The sequence below is a fragment of the Zingiber officinale genome, chromosome 1B (assembly GCF_018446385.1).
Source record: "Zingiber officinale cultivar Zhangliang chromosome 1B, Zo_v1.1, whole genome shotgun sequence".
In the NCBI taxonomy this organism is placed as follows: domain Eukaryota; kingdom Viridiplantae; phylum Streptophyta; class Magnoliopsida; order Zingiberales; family Zingiberaceae; genus Zingiber; species Zingiber officinale.
Genome location: NC_055986.1, coordinates 34,498,101 through 34,521,444, shown reverse-complemented (window position 1 = coordinate 34,521,444; position 23,344 = coordinate 34,498,101). Strand labels below are relative to the sequence as shown.

Genomic DNA, 23,344 nt, shown 5'->3' with positions numbered 1-23,344 from the left:
CCCTTAGGATTTTCCCTTTGCCTAACCGCAGCTAGGACTTTCCTGAAACACTTATTCAGCACGTTAGATCACCACAAACCTTAACTTTGAATCCTTTGCCATTATCAAAACTCAGGTTCGATCGTCAGATGTTCCCCGCACCAACAATCTCCCCCTTTTTGATTATGACAATCGAAATTCCAAGTTAAGTAATAATATGCAGTAAGATGTAAAGAAAGACATGACATTACAAACTCCCCCTTAATATAACCTCCCCTTTGGATTTATTGTTCTCTTTTGAATTTCTCTACTCTCCCCCTTTGCCATATATAAAAAATAAGCTAGTTTTGAAAAAAGACTTAACTTTTCAAGACAAAACTTAGCAGAGTTTGTTTGAAAAACTTAGGTACGAGGCAAAAAAAGGGTTAAGAGAAAAGCAACATCTTAGAATTGGTTTTAATAGCAACATTTTTGAAAATTTGCTAAGGAAAATAGTTTTAAAAAAAACTTTAAACCATTGATTTTGCTTGAGGAGATTATTCTTTGTGCTATGTTAAATAAGAATTCAACTCTTTTTAACTTAGTGAATTTTGAGGAGTTTCCAAAAAAAATTTCAATCAACTTCAGAAATTTTCCGATTTCAAAATTTTTCCAGCTTAAAAAATTTTCAAGGAAAATTTTCAACTTAAAGAAGTTAATTCCATCTTAAAGAGAATTTCAACTTAACGAATTTTCGAAAAAGTTTCAACTTAAATAATTTTCTAACAAAATTCCAAAAAGAATTTTCAAATAGAAGAGATTTGAAAGTTTTAAGTTTGAAAAAGTTTTAAGTTTGAAAAACTGCTTAAGAGAAATGAATTTCAAAGATACTTAAGGCAAAGGAGAAGCGTTAACTTTAGTGTTTAATAGTTTACAAATTTTGTTTTAGTAAGGTATCAGAGCCCTAAGGTCCAAGAATGAGTCAAGATTTGGTTTTGGTCAGGTATCAGAGCCCTTAAGTACAAGCATGCTTAAACTTTAATATTGACTCTAGAGAACATCTTGCCAAATAGCTAAGTCTAGAGTGTAATTTAATTGAGTTTAGTTAAAGAGGATTTGATTGGGTACTTAGCTTAAAGGGGTTTTACATAAGGGCTTAGTTTTAAAGGTCAGGTTATAAAGTAATTTTAATTTTAACGCTAAAAAATAGCTTGAATTTTCGAAATATGTCAAAAATAGTTTTTAATTTTGAGGTCAAGTCAAAAATTTTTTAAAGAAAAACTAATTTTAAAACCGACTCAAAATCACTCCCCCCTTAATTAATGCCTTAATAAATTTTTGAGTTCAGGAGTTCAAGCATGAGAGGTTAAAAAATTATTTTCCTAATTTTCCATCTCACTCATTCTAGATTAACAAGCATGTTTAGCATATGAGTGAGTGTGAGATGGAGTTTACTTTAATTTACAACATTGAAAATATCAGTTAGAATTCCAAATAGGTGACCATTATTTTGAAAATTTAAAAATTAATTGAGTTTAGAATTTCAAAGAATTTAATAACTTCTTAAAAGGGTTTTCAAATTAAGTTTTAAAATAATTTTGAAATGATTAAGTTTTGAAATTAAGTTTTAAAATAATTTTGAAATGATTAAGTTTTGAAATTAAGTTTTAAAATAATTTTGAAAAGATTTTTCAAATAATTTTAAAAGAATTTTAAATAATTTTTTAAAGATTTTGAACTGATTTTGAAAAGATTAAATAATTTTGAAATGAAGTTTTAAAAGATTTTGAACTGATTTTGAAGAGATTTTTCAAATAATTTTGAAAAGAAGTTTTAAAAATTTTGAACAGATTTTGAAGAGATTTTTCAAATAATTTTGAAAAGAAGTTTTAAATGATTTTGAACTGATTTTGAAGAGATTTTTCAAATAATTTTGAAAAGAATTTTTAGAAGATTTTGAACAACTATCAGTTTGAATTTTTAAAATTCCTTAGTCATCTCACCCATCTAAATTTTCAATCAGGGAATCCTATAATTGTTGTGAGATGAATTATGGTTGAATTTAAGGGTCTGGTTTAACTTTTTATTAGATTCAGGTTTAGCTTTAGGTTCAACAAGTAAGCATTCTTTGGATAAACTTCTGGGCTATGGTGAGTCACAAGATACTCATTAAAGTAACCATGCCTTCGAGGTTTCCCAAATAGTCCTACCCATTGAGCTTAATACTAAACCTTGGTCTAACTAGTTAGGATCCATTTAAGGGTAGCTTCGGTCAGTTCCACTTGGCCAAATGCACCAGGTCGAAGCTATATCTTCTTAGACATGCGATGCCCAAGCTTCCCTAACGTACTATCATCCAAAAACTTTACCAGTACTGTGGGTCAAGTTAAACCTAGCCCATTTTAATCTATCCTTACTTACCCTGTCGGGTAATTTACTCTTGTTTACCCATTTCGGGTAGATTAAGTTCGATTACCCAGTCGGGTAAATAGGTTTCGGAGTTGCCAGCTATTCTGGACCCTCCTTCTAATTTGAATTAATTTTGAATAATTGAGTTTTAATAATTAATTTCGAATTTTGAATTTTAGTAATTAATTTCGAATTTGAATTTTTGAATTTTAGTAATTAATTTCGAATTTTGAATTTTAATAATTAATAATAAATTTCGAATTTTGAATTTTGAATTTTAGTAATTAATTTCGAATTTTGAATTTTGAAAATTAATAATTAATAATAAATTTTGAATTTTAAATTTTAATAATTAATAATTAACAATAAATTTCGAATTTGAATTTTGAAAATTAATAATTAATAATAAATTTCGAATTTGAATTTTGAAAATTTATAATTAATAATAAATTTTGAATTTTAATAATGTGAGAATTTAATCCTCGACATAATTAAGTTAGCCACGTTAATCTCTCCTATCTTAGCCTTTCCTATGGGATAAACATTGAATTAGTCTTCCTATTTTAATTCCTATTTTAATGGGATAAGTAGTGGAATAAGTCTTGTTTTGTGGTGTATTTAAAGAGGCCCTCGAAGCTGTAATTGATATTCCATAACAGTAAAGATTTTCTTACGTTTTTTCACTTTGCATTTTTTTTTGAGTGTTGTGTGTTTCTTTTGAGAACAGAAGTGAGGCAACTTCTTCTTTCGTTGTTTTATTTTTTGTTCGCTGCATCCTGCTGCTACTCACCAATTCTGAGCCAACACTTGGTATCAGAGCGTTGGTAGTATAAGACATCCAAGAATCTACGATTCCATAAAATGTCGAGCATCCCAGTAAAGGAGAACGGCGGAGTGCCATTTCCCTATCCGATGCTAAGTCCTCACAATTATACTGTGTGGGCAATAAAGACAGAGGCGATCCTTGATGCCCAGGGAGTCTGGGAGGCGGTGGAGACGAAAGGAGCCCAGGTGGATGCAAAGAAGGACAAAAAGGCACGTGCATACATCCTGCAGTGTGTCCCCGAAGACATCCTTCTCCAGATCGCAACAAAGAAGACGGTGAAGGAAGTCTGGGACAGGTATCTTGGTAGTGATCGGGTGAAGAAGGCACGTGTACAAACATTGAAGAGCGAGTTTGACGCTCTCCGGATGAAAGAAACCGAAACGATTGATGAGTTTGCTGGCAAACTCAGTGCCCTAAGCAGCAAGTTCTCCACCCTTGGTGCCACGCTTGAAGATTCCTCGTTGGTAAAAAAATTGCTCGATTCTGTCCCTGATAAATTCTTTCCTATTGTTGCTGGTATTGAGCAATTCTACGACCTTGAGTCTATACCATTTGAGGAGGCTATAGGACGACTGAAGGCGTACGAAGAACGAACGCTACGACTACGCAGCAACACCAACGGCACTGAAGGTGAGCTCCTATTAACTCATGCCGAATGACAAATGCGACAGAAGGGGAGCAACGTGGACACTTCGTCAGGATGAAAGGGGCGTGGGTCCAGCAACCCTAGTCGTGGCAAATGGCGTGGACGTGGGCGAGGGCGCGGTCGTGGCCGTGGTACGCAACGCCAAGACAGTGCAGGAGGGACTAGCGGCAACAACAGTGGCACTCGAGACAAGAGACATATAAAATGTTTCAATTGCGAGAAAATGGGGCATTATGCGTCCGAATGCTACAACAAGCGGTGTGATGATGAGGCTCACCTCACTTGTGCCACCGATGAAGAGCCGACACTGATGATGACCGTGTCCCACGAGGAGTCTGACGCTAGGCGTGAGCGGCAGGATACCATTCTACTCAGTGAAAAGAGGTTGCTACCGGAGATGTACCGAGGCGTTAAGAAAGAAGATAAGGACGTCTGGTACCTTGACAATGGTGCCAGCAACCACATGACTGGCTATCGTGAGAAATTTCAAAAGCTGGATGAAACCATCACCGGGAGGGTGAGGTTTGGCGATGGATCAACCATTGAGATCATGGGCAAGGGAACGGTTGTGTTCGAATGCAAGAACGACGATCAGAAGGCTCTCCACGAGGTATATTACATTCCGAGACTTTGTAGTAATATCATAAGTCTTGGTCAATTGACAGAAACTGGGAACGAGGTGCACATGGAAGGAGATGCCATGAAGATAATTGATAGAAGCGGGAAGCTCTTGATGCTGGTAAAGCGAACGCAAAATCGCTTGTATAAGATAACCTTGAAGACATTCAAGCAAATCTGTCTCCTAGCAAGCCTAGAAGATCCGACCTGGTTATGGCATGCAAGGCTTGGACATGTCAATTTCCATGACTTGAAGCTATTGGGGGAGAAGAAGTTGGCGGTTGATGTGCCACTATTGCCTCAGCCGAACAAGCTTTGTGAGGTATGTGTGGTCGCTAAACATGGAAGGTCGCCATTCCCGCACCAAGCTAACTTTAGAGCGACGAAGCCGTTGGAGCTTCTCCATGCTGATATTTGCGGGCCAATTTCACCAAGTACACTGGCTGGTAACAAATATTTCTTGTTGATTGTTGATGATTGTACAAGATGGATGTGGGTATTTGTATTGGCAGCAAAGAAAGATGCAATCCAAGCATTCAAGAAATTCAAGTCCGTGACGGAGAACACGACTGAGTACAAGATCAAAACACTCCGGACAGACCGTGGTGGTGAATTTCTATCCACAGAGTTCACTCGATTCTGTGAAAATGAAGGAATCGAGCGGCACCTTACGGCTCCCTACACACCCCAACAGAATGGCGTTGTGGAGCGCCGTAACCGCACTGTGATGGCCATGACAAGATCTCTCCTCAAGGGTACACATATGCCGGCAAGGTTCTGGGGAGAGGCAATTAGGCATGCTGTCTATCTGCTAAATCGTCTCCCAACTAAGGCACTAGGAGACCGTACCCCATTTGAAGCCTGGATAGGGAGAAAACCACATCTCGCCCACTTGAAAGTGTTCGGTTGTGTTGCATACGTGAAAAATACAACCCCTCACCTGAAGAAACTTGACGACAGAAGTTCACCTATGGTATACTTGGGTGTCGAGGAAGGCTGCAAAGCTCATCGTCTATTTGATCCAAGGCATGACAAGCTACAAGTAAGTAGAGATGTAGTATTTCAAGAAAATAGTGAATGGACATGGACTGCAGGTGCTAACCATGAAGAAAACCTACCGGAGTTTATGGTGGAGGATGTACTCGACACCGACGAGGTGATTGTTGTAGCAGACATTGAGGCAGGAACAGAAGACGTCACAACATCGCCAGCAGCGTCAAGTCCATCTACACCATCATCGAACACCCATACAACTTCCTCGCCTTCGATAACAAACTCACCCGAGTCTTATGAAGGACCGGTCCGTTTTAGATCCATTGCTGATATCTATGCCAACACTGAGGAAGTGGTTGGTATTGATGAAGAAGAGAATGAGGTAATGCTGATGATGTCTGAAGAGCCAACCTGTTACCAAGAGGCTGCAACCGAGGCTTGCTGGTATGAAGCAATGAAGGAAGAACTGGAAACTATTGAGATGAACAAGACCTGGACCCTAACTGAGCTCCCATTAGGCCACAAACCTATTGGCCTAAAGTGGGTGTACAAACTGAAGAAAGATTCAGCTGGGAAAGTTGTTAAGCATAAAGCAAGATTGGTTGCTAAAGGCTATGTACAAAGACAAGGCATCGACTTTGAAGAGGTATTTGCACCGGTCGCTAGACTTGATACTATTCGAGTCATTCTTGCACTTGCAGGGAATCGAAGCTGGGAGGTACACCATCTAGATGTGAAGTCAGCATTCCTTAACGGAGAGCTAGAAGAAGAAATATACGTCTCTTAACCAGAAGGGTTTGAGGTACAAAATCAGAAACATAAGGTGTACAGGTTATTCAAGGCCCTCTATGGACTGCGGCAGGCTCCACGAGCTTGGAACATGCGGCTGAACAGGAGTCTGGTAGAGCTCGGCTTCAAAAAATGTATTCAAGAACATGCAGTATATACAAGAGGTGAAGGAGAAGCAAGTATACTTGTTGGAGTGTATGTCGACGATCTCATCGTGACAGGAAGTAGCACGGGAAGAATCAACAAGTTCAAGCAACAAATGATGACAGAATTTGAGATGAGTGATTTGGGTATTCTCTCCTACTACTTAGGGATTGAAGTGGAACAACAGAAGAGCCGAATTTTACTTAGACAATCAACTTATGCTAAGAAAATTCTGTCTCAATTCAAGATGGCAGATTGTAATGCCACAAAACATCCGATGGAACCCAAGACACAACTGCATAAAGACTTGGAAGGGACTCCAGTTGATGCCACAGAGTACAGACGCGTCATTGGTTGCCTGAGATATTTGCTACACACACGACCAGACTTGTCATATCCTGTCGGGATGGCGAGCAGATACATGGAAAGGCCTACAACCATGCATCACAAAGTGGTCAAACAGATTCTCAGGTATTTGAAAGGTACAATCCATTTTGGACTTGCTTACATAAAGGGACCCCCGGAAATTAGTATATTCGGCTACTCGGACAGTGATTTAGCCGGTGATCTCGATGGGAGGAAAAGCACAAGTGGAATGACTTTCTATTTTAATGAAAGCTTGGTGTCCTGGAATTCACAGAAGCAGAAGACAGTGACGCTTTCATCTTGTGAGGCAGAATTCATGGCAGCCACAACTGCGGCCTGTCATGCTTTGTGGTTGAGGAGTCTTACTAGCGAATTAACCGGTGAAAAGCCAAAGCCGGTAACTTTGTTTGTTGACAACAAATTTGCTATAGCACTCATGAAGAATCCGGTATTCCATGGTCGAAGCAAGCATATAGACACAAGGTTTCACTTTATCAGAGAATGTGTTGAGAAGGGACAAATTGTGGTTGAGTTCGTTAATACCGGAGAACAGCGAGCGGATGTTTTAACTAAAGCATTGCCAGGAGTGAAGTTAGCTACTATGCGACAACTACTCGGCATCCGAGACTTAGAGTCATGTCAGGATTAGGAGGGGTAATGTGAGAATTTAATCCTCGACATAATTAAGTTAGCCACGTTAATCTCTCCTATCTTAGCCTTTCCTATGGGATAAACATTGAATTAGTCTTCCTATTTTAATTCCTATTTTAATGGGATAAGTAGTGGAATAAGTCTTGTTTTGTGGTGTATTTAAAGAGGCCCTCGAAGCTGTAATTGATATTCCATAACAGTAAAGATTTTCTTACGTTTTTTCACTGTGCGTTTTTTTTGAGTGCTGTGTGTTTCTTTTGAGAACAGAAGTGAGGCAACTTCTTCTTTCGTTGTTTTATTTTTTGTTCGCTGCATCCTGCTGCTACTCACCGATTCTGAGCCAACAAATAATTAATTTTGAATTATGTTCTTAATATTGTTTTTCTATTAGCTCCCCCTGGATCATAGCCTCGATAAGGTCTATCGAGGTAATGTATTTGATCCTTAGGGACCCAATACTGTCCAAGTCCAACTTGATTGATCAGGTTGGACTTGGCAACCCATGCTTGGACCATTTTTCTATTTGTTCTTTGTATGAGAGATAGGTATGACCTATATTTGTTTTTCGTTTTGTATCTTAATCCAGTTCGATTATAGATTGTCCTTTGTGTTCCAAGAATCATGTCAAGATTCTTGGATCCCAAGGAAAATCGTTCTAAGGTTGTCTTCAAATCCTTGACTTGACTTTTCAGGTTGGAATTTTCTTCCTCAAGTTTTTGAACTTGAGTTGAGGTTCCAGTCTGAACTGGATCAGTCAAGGATTCGTTATTAGTCGTCTCTTTAAGGAGTGTTATCTCCTTTAGAAGCGACTTGATTCGAATTTTGGACTTAGCTACTTTATGCATTAAATAATTAATTATGCAATATAACCTATTTTGACTTACAGAGGGGTTTGGCCCTTCGGAAACGGATGGTGTAGTCCCGGGCTGTTAATGCGAGAAAGTTAGTCTGCTCTAGTTCTTCATCTTCGGATTCCTCGGAAGAAGACTCGTTCCATGTTGCCTTCAGTGTTTTCTTCGTCTTGCTTGTTCCTGCAAATAACGCAACACCTTCATCGGCCGGACTAGTATTAGTCTGCTCACATAATTTATTTATTAAAACATGCTTACCTATTTTTGTATCAGGAATGCCTTCGTGTAACTCAATCAGATTCTCCCATAGCTCCTTGGCACTTGAGAATGAGCCGGTGCGATTCAGTTCCTTATTCGTTAAGCCACACTGAAGTGTATACGTTGCTTTTGCGTTTGCTTCTACCGTTTTGATAAGGTTCGCATCCCAGTTCTCGTACGGTAGTGGCTTGCCGGCGCCGTTAGTTGGCAGTTGAAGCCCGGTTTTGACGATCATCCAGACTTCAAAGTGAGTCTGGAGATACGCCTCCATCCGACCCTTCCAATCTCCAAAATTATCTCCGGAGAAGAGCGGTGGGCGAGCAGTGTTGTAGCCTTCTTGATGGGTCATCTTAGAAAGACAATCTCGCAAAATAAACACAATAAAACTTGTTCCAAGACTTAGTCTTGGATTAGTAATGCGGGAGAGAGATAAAAATAGTAATTCAGGAATTTTGAGAAAAAAAATGATAAAATATTATTAAAATATTATTAAAATAATATTAAAAAAAATATTACTACAAATTTTTGAAAATGCAATGTAATAACCAATGGTAAAAAGATGCGAAGTTAATTTTTAATAACGACAAAGCCACGAAAAATACTTGAATGGTGGTTGCACCAATTCAAAGCGACCCCGCTCTGATACCAATTGATGGATCGAAAGCGCTAGAGGGGGGGGGTGAATAGCGCTCGTGGCTATTTTAACGATTTTAAAACGCAGAGTTTCAACGCAGCGGAAAGTAAAATCAAACACACAGAGACGCAGGTGTTTTACTTCGTTCGGAACCTATGGCGACTCCTACTCGAAGGCCCGCGATCCTTGACCGCTTTCGGTGGGCAACAACTATATATCGGAAAGATTACAATTTGAATTACAATTAATGCAATAAGTAAACTAATACCGACAACAAAAGATCGAAGAGTCTGAGCTTCGGGTTGTTGACATCGAGTAGTAACACTTCAAGGTCGTCTCGTTGGCAGCACTTCACAGAAGAAAGCTTAGAATATTGTTATTCTTTGGCTGCTCCCTCGACCCTCTTTTTATATGACATTCCGGGCGCCTGGATCCCGGGCGCCTGGATCCCGGGCGCCTGGAGTGTAACGTGGCCAACCAACCAGGATGCTCCACGTGGCGAAGTCGCGGCAGGGATAAAACTTGGTCCCGGGCGCCCGGACCTGTTCCGGGCGCTTGGACCTCCAAGCGACCGGATCCATCCCGGGCGCCCGGACCACCTTTTTCCAGCAGGATCCTCACCTGCAAAACAAGGTTAGTCTGAGCAAATACCCTGCAAGACAGTGTTAGAATCTGATAAAACACAGTAAGGAATAACTGACAGTCTTCGGACTGTCCGAGTCTGACTTTGGATTCCCAACCAGAAACCCTAGGGTTTTTCTCCACCTAGGGTCACCACCCCCTCGGAGCTAAGGTTGCCGCCCCTTAGGGTTTTCCTCCATCTAGGGTTACCGCCCCCTAGGACCTAAGGTTGCCGCCCCTTAGGGTTTTCCTCCACCTAGGGTTACCGCCCCCTAGGACCTAAGGTTGCCGCCCCTTAGGGTTTTCCTCCACCTAGGGTTACCGCCCCCTAGGACCTAAGGTCGCCGCCCCTTAGGGTTTTCCTCCACCTAGGGTTACCGCCCCCTAGGACCTAAGGTTACCACCCCTTAGGATTTTCCCTTTGCCTAACCGCAGCTAGGACTTTCCTGAAACACTTATTCAGCACGTTAGATCACCACAAACCTTAACTTTGAATCCTTTGCTATTATCAAAACTCAGGTTCGATAATCAGATGCTCCCCGCACCAACAGAATTATTTAGAAAAATGAGGGTTGGTTCACAAACACTTTAAAAGGGGAGAGAGATAGAAGAGAGAGAGAGAGTTATTAAGAGGGAGAGAGGGAGAGTGAGAGGAAAGAGTGAGCGCAAGTGAATGAAGGGATAAGGTGAAGTTGAATTTAAGAAATCAACTCTATGTATTGGTCATTCCTACCTTCTATGTGTATGAACTTGTAGGGATCCTAACTATGTACCGATGCGATCCTCTCAAGCTGGTGCACCGGAGTGTTTCCCCATTGGTACCCAATGTCACTAGGTGGAGGAGGTGAATTAGAAAATCCGATTAAAGAGATACCCATATCACCTGAGGGCCCCCCGATTATACGTCTCTAAATTACACAAATCACTTTCTAACACAAGCAATTAAACTATTCCTCGTAGAGAATTGACCATCATTTCAAGGCAACCCTTGAGATATTCGGTTAAAGGGATACCCTTTGTCACGAAGGGCCCCTGGTCATACGATCTCAAACATTCCCTCTACATGACAACAAACCAATACAACAATTAAATCAAACAACACATATCCATAATTAAAGTTCACACAAGCATTTAATCAAACATGAACAAGGCATACACATGTCACGAGATAAGAAATTACCAAATACATAGTGTTTACATTAACAATCACATTATAATTACTCCCAACACTCTAGAGCTCGAGATCTACTCCATTGTGAAGGATATACAATCGAGAGACAAGCAATTAAGTATCATACAATCCAAAACACAAGATAGAGAAGAGAGGAATGCTTATCTATATATTGTCGATCTTCTTGCTTACAATCCTTGCTCCGAAGATGGACAGATCATGTGGATCGACGAAGATGGAAGCTTTAGGGCTCTCCTAAGGGGGAAACCCCTTTCCCAAGGAATGGGGGTGAAGCCTCAAACCAAAGATGTGACCTAAGGGGAGAAAATCCCCTTATATAGGTTGGGGCACGGGGTCTGCCTGTTACGCCACACGACCGTGCCTGTTAGCCACAATCGTGGTGTGTATTTCTTTGGGAATGGGGGGCATGGCACAACCGTGTAACCCTATGGAATCTGAGGCACGGTTGTGCCTGTCTGGCATGGCATAGCTGTGTAACTCTCTGGAAACTTGGGGCACAGTCGTGCCACTAGGCACGACACGATTGTGTAACTTTCTAGACAAATCTAGAGACACGGGTCGTGCCAGCTATGCAGGGGTTGTGTAAGCCCTTGTTTGGCTCTATTTGGTGCTATCTTTGCTTCGATGTGACTCTAACATATTTCTTTACGTTTAAGCTCTATTTTCACTTCCAATTTCATCCTGTCAATAACATAAGCAAAGAGTAGATCCCTAAACAGATAAAATGGAAGTAAGACATAATAATGAAATATGGTGCAATAAACATAGATTATACTCATGAAATGCCAGTTGTATGTCAATAATGCACTTACACCATCAATAATGCAATAAACATGTATAATCTACACACATCAATGTCCCTTTGACTCATCGAGTACACTCTTAACTATTATTTTCAACTTTAATACTATCTTATCTTATGTCGTATTAGAGTCACCATATATTTCACCTAATATTTGTACTTCTATCTTCTCCTTAAATATATTTTATTTCCATCCATTAACTTCCACCACTTAATTCTAGGAGTCGTATATATTTTTTTCTTTTGATATTATGCTTGAGGTGTATATCCAACACCTATGTTGGGTATGTTGAGAGATTGTTGGTGCAATTGTTCCCCATATCAAAATTGACCAGTTTGAGTAAACATTGAGTTTCGATATTTGAACGATATGTTATAGACAATATGTTTAGATAATATGTTATGGGACATATGAGAGAAGTCAAGTAGGTTATAGAGAGCCGATACTTGACTAGTAAAATCCTAACTAGGGGTTAGGCAATGGTAAAGTCCTAACTAGGATGTTAGGTAAGGCAAGTCCTAACTCGAGGGTTGGGCAAAGGAAAGTCCAAGTGGATCAAGGAGGATCGCACGTTGGTAAAGGAAAACTCTAACTACAGTTAGGCAAAGGGAAGTCCAAGTTGGTTAAGGAGGACCGTACGTTTACAAGGTTAAGTCCTAATCGCGGTTAGGCAAGAGGAAAATCCAAGTGGGTCAAGGGGGACCACACTTAGGGATGACAATTTCACCCGAACCCGATGGAGGATCCAACATCCGACCCGAATGGAGGAGGGTATGGAGGGACTATCAATACCCGATACCCGATCCCAATACCCGATTAAATAATATATATACATATATTAAATGAAAATTTCTTTTTCTAAAATCAACTTACTATTTTTGTTGATATTAGGAGGAGACTATATAGATGTTTAATCTATTTTTTTAATTATATATATATATATATATATATATATATATATATATATATATATATATATTTTTAATAGATTGTTAATTTTAATATATTTTTGTTAAATGATAATAGTTGAATAGAAAGAAGAAAAATTATAACTATAGAAGATATCCGATCATTTAATGGGTATGGGTATACCCATCGGAGATCCTATACCCGATGGGTATGGGGACGGAGGATATAGAATCCGACCCGAACCCGACCCATTGCCATCTCCACACTTGGTGATCAGAAGTTCAACGGGAAGTTGACAAAGTCCAAGTGGGTCAAAAGGTTGACTGGACACTTGGTGGAGATTGGGCAAGGGAACTCTAGACTTGAGTTAAGCAAGTTAGGGTTAGACAATCGATTAAGTGATCGATTTTGAGCTGCGTCAATCGATCAACTAATCGATTGAGCACATCTCTGCGCGACGTGCGCGTGGTGAATTAATCAGGTGATCGATTCACTCTGAAGTTAATCGATTGAAGGGTGATTTCGCGAAGCATATGTGCTGAATTGATTGAGAAAGTGCTCAATCGATTGGGAGAAGTTTGCGAAGCGAACAATAAACTTTTGAATTGATCATGTGATCGATTGAAGCCGAGTAATCAATTGGGAAATCGATTGAGAGGAGTTTTTGCGAGAGCACAGAGGCATTCTTGATCGATTGGGTAATTGATCAAGAAGCGCTTAATCGATTAGGTAATCGATTGGGAGTTGCGAAAAAGAGTCGTTGCGAGGTTTGGATGGCTGGGGTCACTTGAATCTGACGTGACAATAGATTGGGGGTAAGGTCAATCGATTGGGAACCCTAGATTGTGACATATAAAGGCGTTTGGCGAGATTCAAATGCAACTCTTCTTCTCCACTCTTCACCGCCTGTTCTTAGAAGATTCAAGGCAAAGTGCTGCTGCATTTCTGAGTCTACAAGAGACATCTATAAGCTAAAGAGATCAAGCAAGGTATTCATTTTCTTGTTGTATTTTCTTGTTGAGAGCTTGTACGAGGTTTCTCCACCTTCAGAGAAGGAGTATTTTCATAGTGGAGAGTGTACTCGTGTGGATTCTTGGATTAGTCATTTCGTTGAGGTGGATAACAAGTAAATCCGGGTGTTAGCATTGTTTCGAGTGTTTTTCGCTACAACAAATCATTGAAGAAGCAATTGGAGCTAATCATCCCTCTCTAACTCGTCAGAGTGTCTTAACAAGTGGTGTCAGAGCAAGGTCATTCTTCAGAGCTAATCTTATGATACTAGGCTTTCATCCTTTGATTGAACCGATAAATCTTAAATCTCTCCTCATTCCTATATAAGGTCTCAATCTTTACTACCTTGGTTTGAACTAGTGCAACAAAGTAGTAGTTCCAATTTCAATCCATACGGGATAGTTCTTCCTATTTTATGTGGACAATATGTTGCATATTAGTAGTGTCATTGCAAGAAACTTTCAAAGTTTCAGGTCTACAGGTCTCAGATAATTCCTCTAATATGAAAGATTTGTTAAGAGTATTATTAGCTAATAGGACTATTTATGCAGTGAGTTTAGTTTCACATTGATATTTTGGGTGCAGTGTTTTTGCATTTAGTCTTATATATACATGTACCTGCACCTTTGCAACAAAGGAGAATATGGTACTTTTATTCCCAAATTTTGCATGCTTCAGAGCCTCCACCTCATTTATCAACCGCTCTCTCATGCTTTCCCATTTGTGAGCATCAGTCTCTGTTAAGGATAACCAGGTTCCCAACAAGTTGCTGTGGTTGCATTTTTTCCATGTAATGTGTATTCTAACACGTTCATTGTCTGATGTTGCAGAAGACTTTGTTCGTTTGCAACACTAGCAAGATTCTACTGTAGGTTCCGGGGATGATTCCATTACTGCCACTGTTATCATCATAGATAACTGCAGTCAAGGCTCCATTGTCGTGAGGGTAATGGCGAGTTACTTCCTCCAAACCTAGAATTGGCAGCTTCAGTGAATGATTGGATCAGATCCTTTGGACTGCAGAGCAAATGCTTAGGGGAAAGAGCGACGGAGGCCGGCCATGCTTTGCTTGATCTCCTAGAATGAATTCCAATGAGTTCAGATAAAAATCTCATTTTTACAAGCTTAGAAGATTCTTGAGGTTGCTACTCACTACTACAAATGCTCGATGGACCTCTGGCCTGCAGATTCTTCTGCCATTGGCTTCTCCTCCCGCTGATTATAATCCTTCTTCATCACTGCTAAATCTTATTCCTTACAAGTACACGACGATCACATTGCCTCCCTTCTACTATCTCATTGTGCGTTGTTTATCAGGAAATAACCACCATTGTATATGAAGTTGCCTTCCCTCAAGTCAACTAGGCTTTGTTGCTATTCAATGCGGCACCTTCTTATAAGACATTTCAGGTTTATCCATGTGACATCATCTTGTGGGGGCACCTTTGTAGATTTTGATGGACACAAGAAATGGAACAAATGGGCAGGCGGTGTGGTATTCCTCAGGGCACCATATTTGTGTCTTATTGTTGAAACTTCATCAACCACCATCAACTCATTACTAGTTGATTAGGTTTTACCTCTCATATCCTACATGGAGATTCTTCTCTTCATTAGACAACTTCATCTTCATTTTTTGCTTTTAGTAGCGGTCATTCATCATCCTTTGAAATTCAATTTTATTTCTGTGTTGCATATGCGTTGGTTAAATGCCCACTGCAGATCTGAATATAAAAATATCATATTATTCTTAACAAGCGGTCAAGTGGCACTAGGGGTGTAAATAAGCCAAGCTGCTCATGAGCTATTCGAAGCTCGATTCGATAAAAATTCGTTTAAGCTCGTTTAATGAGCCTCGTTAAGATAAACAAACCAAACTCAAGCTTCACAATATTCGGCTCGTTAGCTCGTGAACATGTTCGTTAAGCTCATGAATCAACTTTTAAATAAAAAAAATAATAGTTTTGATATTGAATTTATAGATTTTATACTCTACTTATGAAAAACATAGACAAATATATTAAATTTATTTATTAGAATCAAATTATAAATTTTAACAAGAATATTATAATTTTTTAAAAATATATAATTTAATTTTTAATAAATATTTAAATTTATAATTTATATTTATTAAGATCATTTAGGCTCGATTAAAGTTCGAATAAGCTCGTGAGCCATGAATATATTCATTAAATAAAGCTCGAATTCGGCTCGATTATAAACGAGTCAAACTCAAACATCCAAGGGCTCGGCTCGGCTCGGCTCGATTATACCCTTAAGTGACACTTTCCATCTTCCTCGAAGATCCGAACAAAGAAAATGCTAAATTCTTATTTTGTTGTCTACTAAAGGGGGTAGAGTTATCCTCTCTATCTTTCCTTTGGATTTTCAGGTGTTTTCTGTTCTCTCAATCTATGCATGCTGATGTAATTGCTGCTTCATGGAGAAACCTGAGATGTCTCTTTATTTTATTTTCATTTCATCATTTCTCTCGTCATCCTTTTTGTTGCATCAATGTGTTGGCTTGCCAGAGTGAAGGAATTGTCGCAGATGTGCACCATCAGCTATTTCTATAGCTATGTTGGTAGGAGGTTGAAGGGATTAAAGTTTTATTTTGCCTATGCACGGATGTGTTTTTTTGCTTCAATATGAGCATATTTTAGGTCTAGGGTTTCTACATCGAGTCCTATATATAGATGTAATTATCCTGTTAAACAATATAAGGCAATACAAGTATTGACTATACCCAAATTCTATGGGATTCATTAAAGGAAATTGAACAAGTTGGTTCAAACCTGTTGACACATCAATGGTTCCTTGTAAGAGATTGTGATTTGATGCTAATTGACTAATGATAAAGTTTTCGATTAGTAGAGAAGCATCTTTATCTCTTTGTGACAAAACCAAATCTATTAGTTCATATTTCAGTTGACAACCAAGGTAGAAGCAATAATAATGTCATCTGGATCTCCACATTTTTGTATCTCAGTGGCGCTGCAAGCAATGGTTTGCTTTAGAAAAGAATGAGCACTAATTGAGTATGCTGGTGCTTGACATATTTAACACTAAAGTGTTGTTGAACAACCAAACATATACTTTAAAATTGGTTGTCACTTCATTAGAGCTGTTGTGATGGCTAACGAAATCTCTATTCTTTTTACCATTTGAAGATTAACTTGCAGACTTCTTCACTAAACCATTTATTACAGCATGTTTTCTATCTATGTTCTATCTTGAAAAGAGTATCATGAAGGGGAGTGGTAAAATAGTAGACACTATAGGACTCTCACATAAATTATTTAATTTTTTTGTCCTATTACACAGTGTCAACTACAGCACCTCATTTTTATTAAATGATTTAATTTTGTTCCTCACTTCAGCACCTCTTTTGATTTTGTGCTCCAGTAAACCGCTTCACGAATGAAGTAAACATTAAGAAAACCTTTCCCAAAACAGATGCTATAATCCACAAAACGTTCATCTTACTCCAGCTCATTCCCCGTGTTTGAATTCTCTTCAGCTAGGGAACCAATTGTTCCTGTAGCTATATATGCATTAATTGAATGAATGAAGTTGATGATTCTTACACGTTAGGACAAATTGCTTTCACAAAAGTGCCAGCCATCTAAAAAGTATATAGTCCCATCACATTTAGGAAAAAAAAAAGTCTCCATTGAGACTGTCACACATGAGGTTTACGGGAGTCATTCAATGCTAAGTGTGGGAGGCTCTTTCAGACAATGATTTCTTGAAGCCTCTTGGTCAGATATCCTTTACTTGAGTTGGCATTTATCTTTATTTATAAAAAAAAAATCACCACACTAAGTAGCGAAGAAGAGAATAACTGTGTTGTCATTGAAGTAAAGAAAAGACAGCACTGATTATGTCATGACTTGTTGGGAATTGTAGCTATTTTCACATTTATACCAAGCTAGATCATAGATTATAAATAATTCCGTAAAGCTAGAAAAATGATAAAGCTATTGCCCAAACTTTTCACTTAGTCTTCGAGTGAGATAAAAACAGTTAGTTATGGGCAGGAAAAAGTTGCTGGCTGGTTATAAATGCTGTGGTTGTAGAATTTTAGGTGCTAGGAGTTCAAAGAAATGGAATGGTCTCTCCCATGTGCTTTGTATCTTTATTGCTGTTAGCTTGCTAAATGGTAATGCGATACTCTTTAGGACAAAACTTTCCACATGTTATCATAGCTAGGGCCATGCAATTGGAATATGACATGGGATGATCTCATTCACCTTCATTTCTTTCATTCAAATGCGAGCAAGATTTTGCATCTTAGGTGAATAGGATTCAGCCCTTGATGTGCTGGCAGGGTTGCCTTCAATGGTCTTGAGATAAACTAGAATGGTTTTCAAGGTTGATCATGTGGAATAAATCTGTCACTGAGTGCATACATCTGAGTTAGAATCTTAACAAGAGGACTCTACCTATTGCAGTAAAAATTGTGATACTTTGTTCTTTGTTGGCTTCCAAACTTACATTTAGGTGGGGATTAATGGAAACTACTTGAACTAGTAACAAATGTAAGGGATAGCTTTTGTACTGCAGAGCAATGCTGCTTTACCCTTGAGTAATTTTCTTTTGTACTTCAGTTAGTCCGTTAGTGAGCTCAACAATGTTACAGGTAAATCTCCCAGTAATGAACTAATAAATCTTAGGATCTTGTGACAATGAGTGCAATTTCATTCTTCATGTCAGCTAAGTATTATTGTCACAGTCAATTTAATTAACCAATACAAAAATCAGGTAAGCAAATGAAAGCATTAAATCACAGGTACCAACAAGGCAAAAGAAGACATACAACTAGTACTAATCAGAGGCTAGCTATTTCCTTTGGTCAGTTGGCATTGCTCTACTACTGTTCAGTAATGAACAGTGATTCTATTCATGACATACGTCCAAATGAGCTAGTTTCTTGCAGGTTGTTTGATAATGATGGAAACCGTAACGTATACACTTGATGGAGTACTATTATCGAACTGTAGAACAGCTGGAATGAAAGAAGATATTTGATGTTCTATCCTCAGTAGCTATTATGAATTTAAACTTATTTCATTGGCTTAGTATAGTAGATAATATTTTCAGTTATTAATGCAAGTGAAACAAGCACAAGGTTGAATCTATAGTCGCATGTACGTTGCGCTTGATTTTGCTTAGCAATTTTAACAATAGGCAGCTCAAAGTCCTTTGTTCTTTTTGTCTTGGGGAGGACAGGAGGCAAAGTGAGTGGTTTCTGGTTGCTGTACTTCAAATGCTGAGGAAGAGTTCAGGCTTCAGAGTACGAAACGCATAGTAACTCTTAGCTGCACCTTATCTGAGCCATCTTTAAAAAAAAGAGATCATAAAGAAGAAAACCCCCTTTTTATTTTTTTCCCCTTTTTAACATTTTCGTTTCAATAGTTTTCTCTTCTTTTTTGTTTTGTCTTTTTTTTTTTTTTTTTTATCGTTCATACATCATTTCTACCCCGAGCCGTACGTGGTGCAATGAGTTTGACAGTGAGATATCATGTAAAAGCCAAAGTCTGGCGTTTGACCACCACTAGCCTGGACAAATTAGACGGGTGAGATGTGGTCATGAGTAGTTAAACGGGCATAAGGCTGGAATAATTATTGAGTCCTTTAGTCCTTTTCCACTTCATAATTGTTCTGCACACTAATTAGTATTTGGTGAAGAAAGCCAGTGGTAGTAAACTCATGCGTTTGATGCAATATTTGTCCTGCCATGCACCCTTTTTTAGCTGAAATGTTTCACATGTGGTTGATATGGACATATCTACGTACATAAAATTTAATTTAGGCTTGTTTAGTCCTAATATTTGTTTAATTTGTTTGCTACTATTGTTTATATCATTTTGATATATACAAGCATAGTAATGTTCTTTTTTTCTATATTTTTTTCAGTTATATGTTTACACAAGATTACCTGGCAGTAGTTTGCTTTGCTGTGGAGGTAAGCTTTTGAAAAATGTATGGGCGTCTTTCCTTTTGCTTTAATTTTGGTGCTTTTGTAGAGGTAAGACCCGCAACCATTGTCCTTTATAATTCTAATTGATGCCATTTTCCAGGAATATTATTCCTTGATTTGATCTGAGCGCAAGATGCATGTTGGCTGTGAACGTCAAAGCTTGCCTTTTCTTGTGGTCCTAAGAACAACAAAAAAGAAAAAAGAATTTACTCAAAGAAAAGACAATACAGAAAGAAATAAGAGTAGTAGAAATGTTCTTTTGTCATAACTCCTTAATTCCACTATTCCTTCTCTCTGTGGTCATACATGCTCTTCCTTTCTTCACTGTCAAGCCTCTAAATCAAAACCTTATTCCCCCTTTGAAAGAGACACAAATGTACACCACTTGGAGAATCTCCAAAAACATCTCTTAGTAGCTTTTTTCTTTTCTTTTCAACCTTGTGAGATAGCCTCAATGATCATTTTTTTGCCTTTCCTTCTATCCACTTTATTGTTTGTTGCTTTTCGCAGGAATTATCTATCAAAATAATGTATAAACTGAATCTTTTATTAGTTAGCTATGAGATCATGTTAACTTTGATGCTTACTCGGATTAGATTGTTTCATAGTAATTTTATTCAATTTTTACTTTCAACAATGTATTACATACATTCAATATTGTAACAAATCTATTTTAAAAAAATTTGATCGAATGTATAATTAATTTGTAGAATTTTTTTTACATGACATACCATTTTGACACCTTATTGGATTCTTTGATGATCAAATATCTCATATATTGATATTTTTATCAAATGCAAACTATTCAAATTATATCAAATTTGACTCTCTTTTTAAAAAATAAAAAATAAAAGTGTGTAAAATTGTTAAATAATCTATGATGTGACATAAAATTCAAAAAAAAGTGACATTTAATTTGTTAAGTTGGAAATATAAATAGATTTTTTTATCAAGCTAAAAGTATGTCATATGTTTGTTAAGAAAAAAAGTTGATAGATTTGTTAGAACTTCAAAAGTTCATGATAGATTTAGCAGTTAATCCTATTTAATTGATTCCCAGCTGGATTAATTTAATCGACTGCGATGGTTCATCTAGTTTGCAAAGATGGGTTTCAAGGTTTAATTATATATATTATCCTATTTAGTTAGATCTTGAGCTCCAACTATAAATTCCTTCACATATTCTTCCCATTGTACTCTTCCCTTTCGTGTCTTCAATACAGTTCTGAAAAGTAACCTCCTTTTTGTTAGCATCATGTTGGAGTAAAAGATAATATTATTCATCTCAAATAGTTCAGTATCATACCCCATGATAAAATATAGATAGATAAATTATAGGAATATTTTATTCTAATGCAGTGACTCTTTGCATAGAAAGGTTAGACATCTAACGAGACATTTTGTACTCGTTAGAAATTAACTTTAAAATCTATTAGAGTAAATATCCATATAGATATTAACTATGTCAACCCGTGAGAACTAGTTAACATCTAATTAATTTAGTCAGTTGTGGTTTAAATGTGCTTATTATTGGTACTTCAAGGTTGTTTTGATGTAATCAAACAAGTTAGGTTAATTCTTGTTGTGTTTAATCCTGTGTCTAAGTGTATAGGAACTTAAGAGCATAGGATGTTGAGTAAAAGATGCAGCTAGCGAGAAGGACGACACGGGAGAGAACCGACGGGTTCGATGCGTCTGAGGGATGAGGTGCTGCGGAAGAGTACGCGGGCGGACGAGAAGGAGGCGTGCAACGTTTCCGAGGGATGAGAAGCCAGGAGCATAAGCTTGCTCGAAAAGGTCAGAAGTTGGGTTCGGCTGAACCCTATTCTGGATGACCGAGATCACCCAAGCAAGAGGAACCGGAGCGGAATACCTGGGCTGAGGCGAGTGAAATCGGAGTGGAAGGCCCGAACTGGAATAAGTCAACTTGGTTGCCTTTCTTAGTTTGGGTGCCCGGAACAGATTTTATCTGGATCACATTTGACCGCGATCCGTTGCGAAGGGGATAAAGTTTATCCCCCTCCAGGCGCTTGAAACCCTTCCAAGTGCCTCGAGCAGGGTTATATAAGCAGCCTTGCTCCCAAAGCTAAAATACAATAAGAAATTGTGAAACAATACTTGTACACATCCATTGTTCTATTTTAGCTTTCTATTTCTGAGCTTCCATTGCTGTAAAGAGGCTTCTCCGTCTATAGGAGAATTTTAGTACGCTTTAATTTCCTTGGATTAACAACTTCCCCGGTTGTAACCAAGTAAATCTGGGCTATTCACACCCCCCTCTAGCCGGCCTTCGAGGGTCCTAACAAGTGGTATCAGAGTATGGACGCTTTAGGATGGCTAACTGCCGAACGAAGCACATGAGATGACCGGATCAAGCATCTACCCATCAAAGTTCGAAGGGGAATTCACGAGTTGAAAAAAGAAAATGGAGGTATTTTTTAAAAATCAACTTTGAATTGCTTTTAATAATGAAATTTGATTTTGTAGCACCCAAAGGTAAGGAAGAATACCAGTGGACGAAGAAGGAGCATGCCGACTTTGTGGCAAACAGTAAAGCAGAGTTCCATCTGTTGAGCGTCATACTGTTGTTAGGATCCTTCGTACGGCTAGAGAGGGGGGTGTGAATAGCCGACCCCAAATCTCTCGCGTTTCTTCCTACAATTCGTTAGCGCAGCGGAAAATACAAAGAAACGTAAAAGAAGAAAACCAAACCTTAACACGAGGATGTAACGAGGTTCGGAGATTAGGGCTCCTACTCCTCGGCGTGTCCGTAAGGTGGACGAGTCCAGTCAATCCGTCGGTGGATGAGTCCCCGGAGAACCGGCTAATACAATATACTCCTTGTGGGTGGAGAAACCTCGCCACAAACGTTTGCAACAGCAAACAAAGAGTACAAGAACAAAGAGTAAGCAAGAAATACAATAAGAATACACAAGCACTCTACCAATCTTGCTTTCTCGTCGACTGGAGTCCGGATGAAGCGCAGCTTCAAAAACTCTAACAGCAGTTGTTCCAGGTCGGTGAAGCTCACGCGAAGCTTTGGACGAGCTCAACAAAACTCAAGCACAGCAGACTTAGCAAGCGGAAGGAGGAAGAAGAGAGTTATCGCACGTAAGATGCCTCGATCCTTTTATACCGCGAAGAAGACAAGAAAACTAGCGTTGCAATGCAGCAGCTAGAACCCCGATCGGTCCAGGACCGATCGAGTGTCGCGATCGGAGCTACGATCGGTCGTGGACCGATCGAGGCCTCTGATCGGTCCCAGACCGATCGGCGTCTGTGTGCGTACTACGTCAGCGCTACTGAGGATCATCTGATCGGTCCCCGGACCGATCCCAGCTCTCCCAGCTCTCTCACAGAGAATCACACTGCCTCTTGATCGGTCGTGGAGACCGATCGAGCATACACGATCGGTCCGGGACGATCGAGAACTTCTTTCCGCTCGATCGCGTTGCCGTCTCGATCGATTCGATCGGTCACCGGACCGATCAGAACACGATATCCGGATCGGGCACCAGACCGATCCAAACTTCTCAGCCCTAAACCTAAGGCTTCCACACCAACATCCGGTCAACCTTGACCTGTTGGTATATCATACCTAGCATCCGGTCACTCCCTTGACCTGCTAGCACTCCCCGCTAAGTGTCCGGTCAATCCCTTTGACCCACTTAGACTTTTCCAC

General features: G+C 39.0%; 1 long non-coding RNA gene across 1 annotated transcript in view; it reads left to right on the top strand.

Annotated features, from left to right (window-relative positions):
- The window catches only part of LOC122051512, a 44,827-nt gene extending 24,578 nt beyond the window's left edge, over positions 1-20,249 (top strand). The window contains exons 2-3 of the long non-coding RNA XR_006131456.1: positions 19,599-19,647; positions 19,763-20,249. This is a non-coding gene — a long non-coding RNA (uncharacterized LOC122051512). The remainder of the gene's footprint in view (positions 1-19,598; positions 19,648-19,762) is intronic.
- The last annotated feature ends 3,095 nt before the right edge of the window (positions 20,250-23,344 follow it).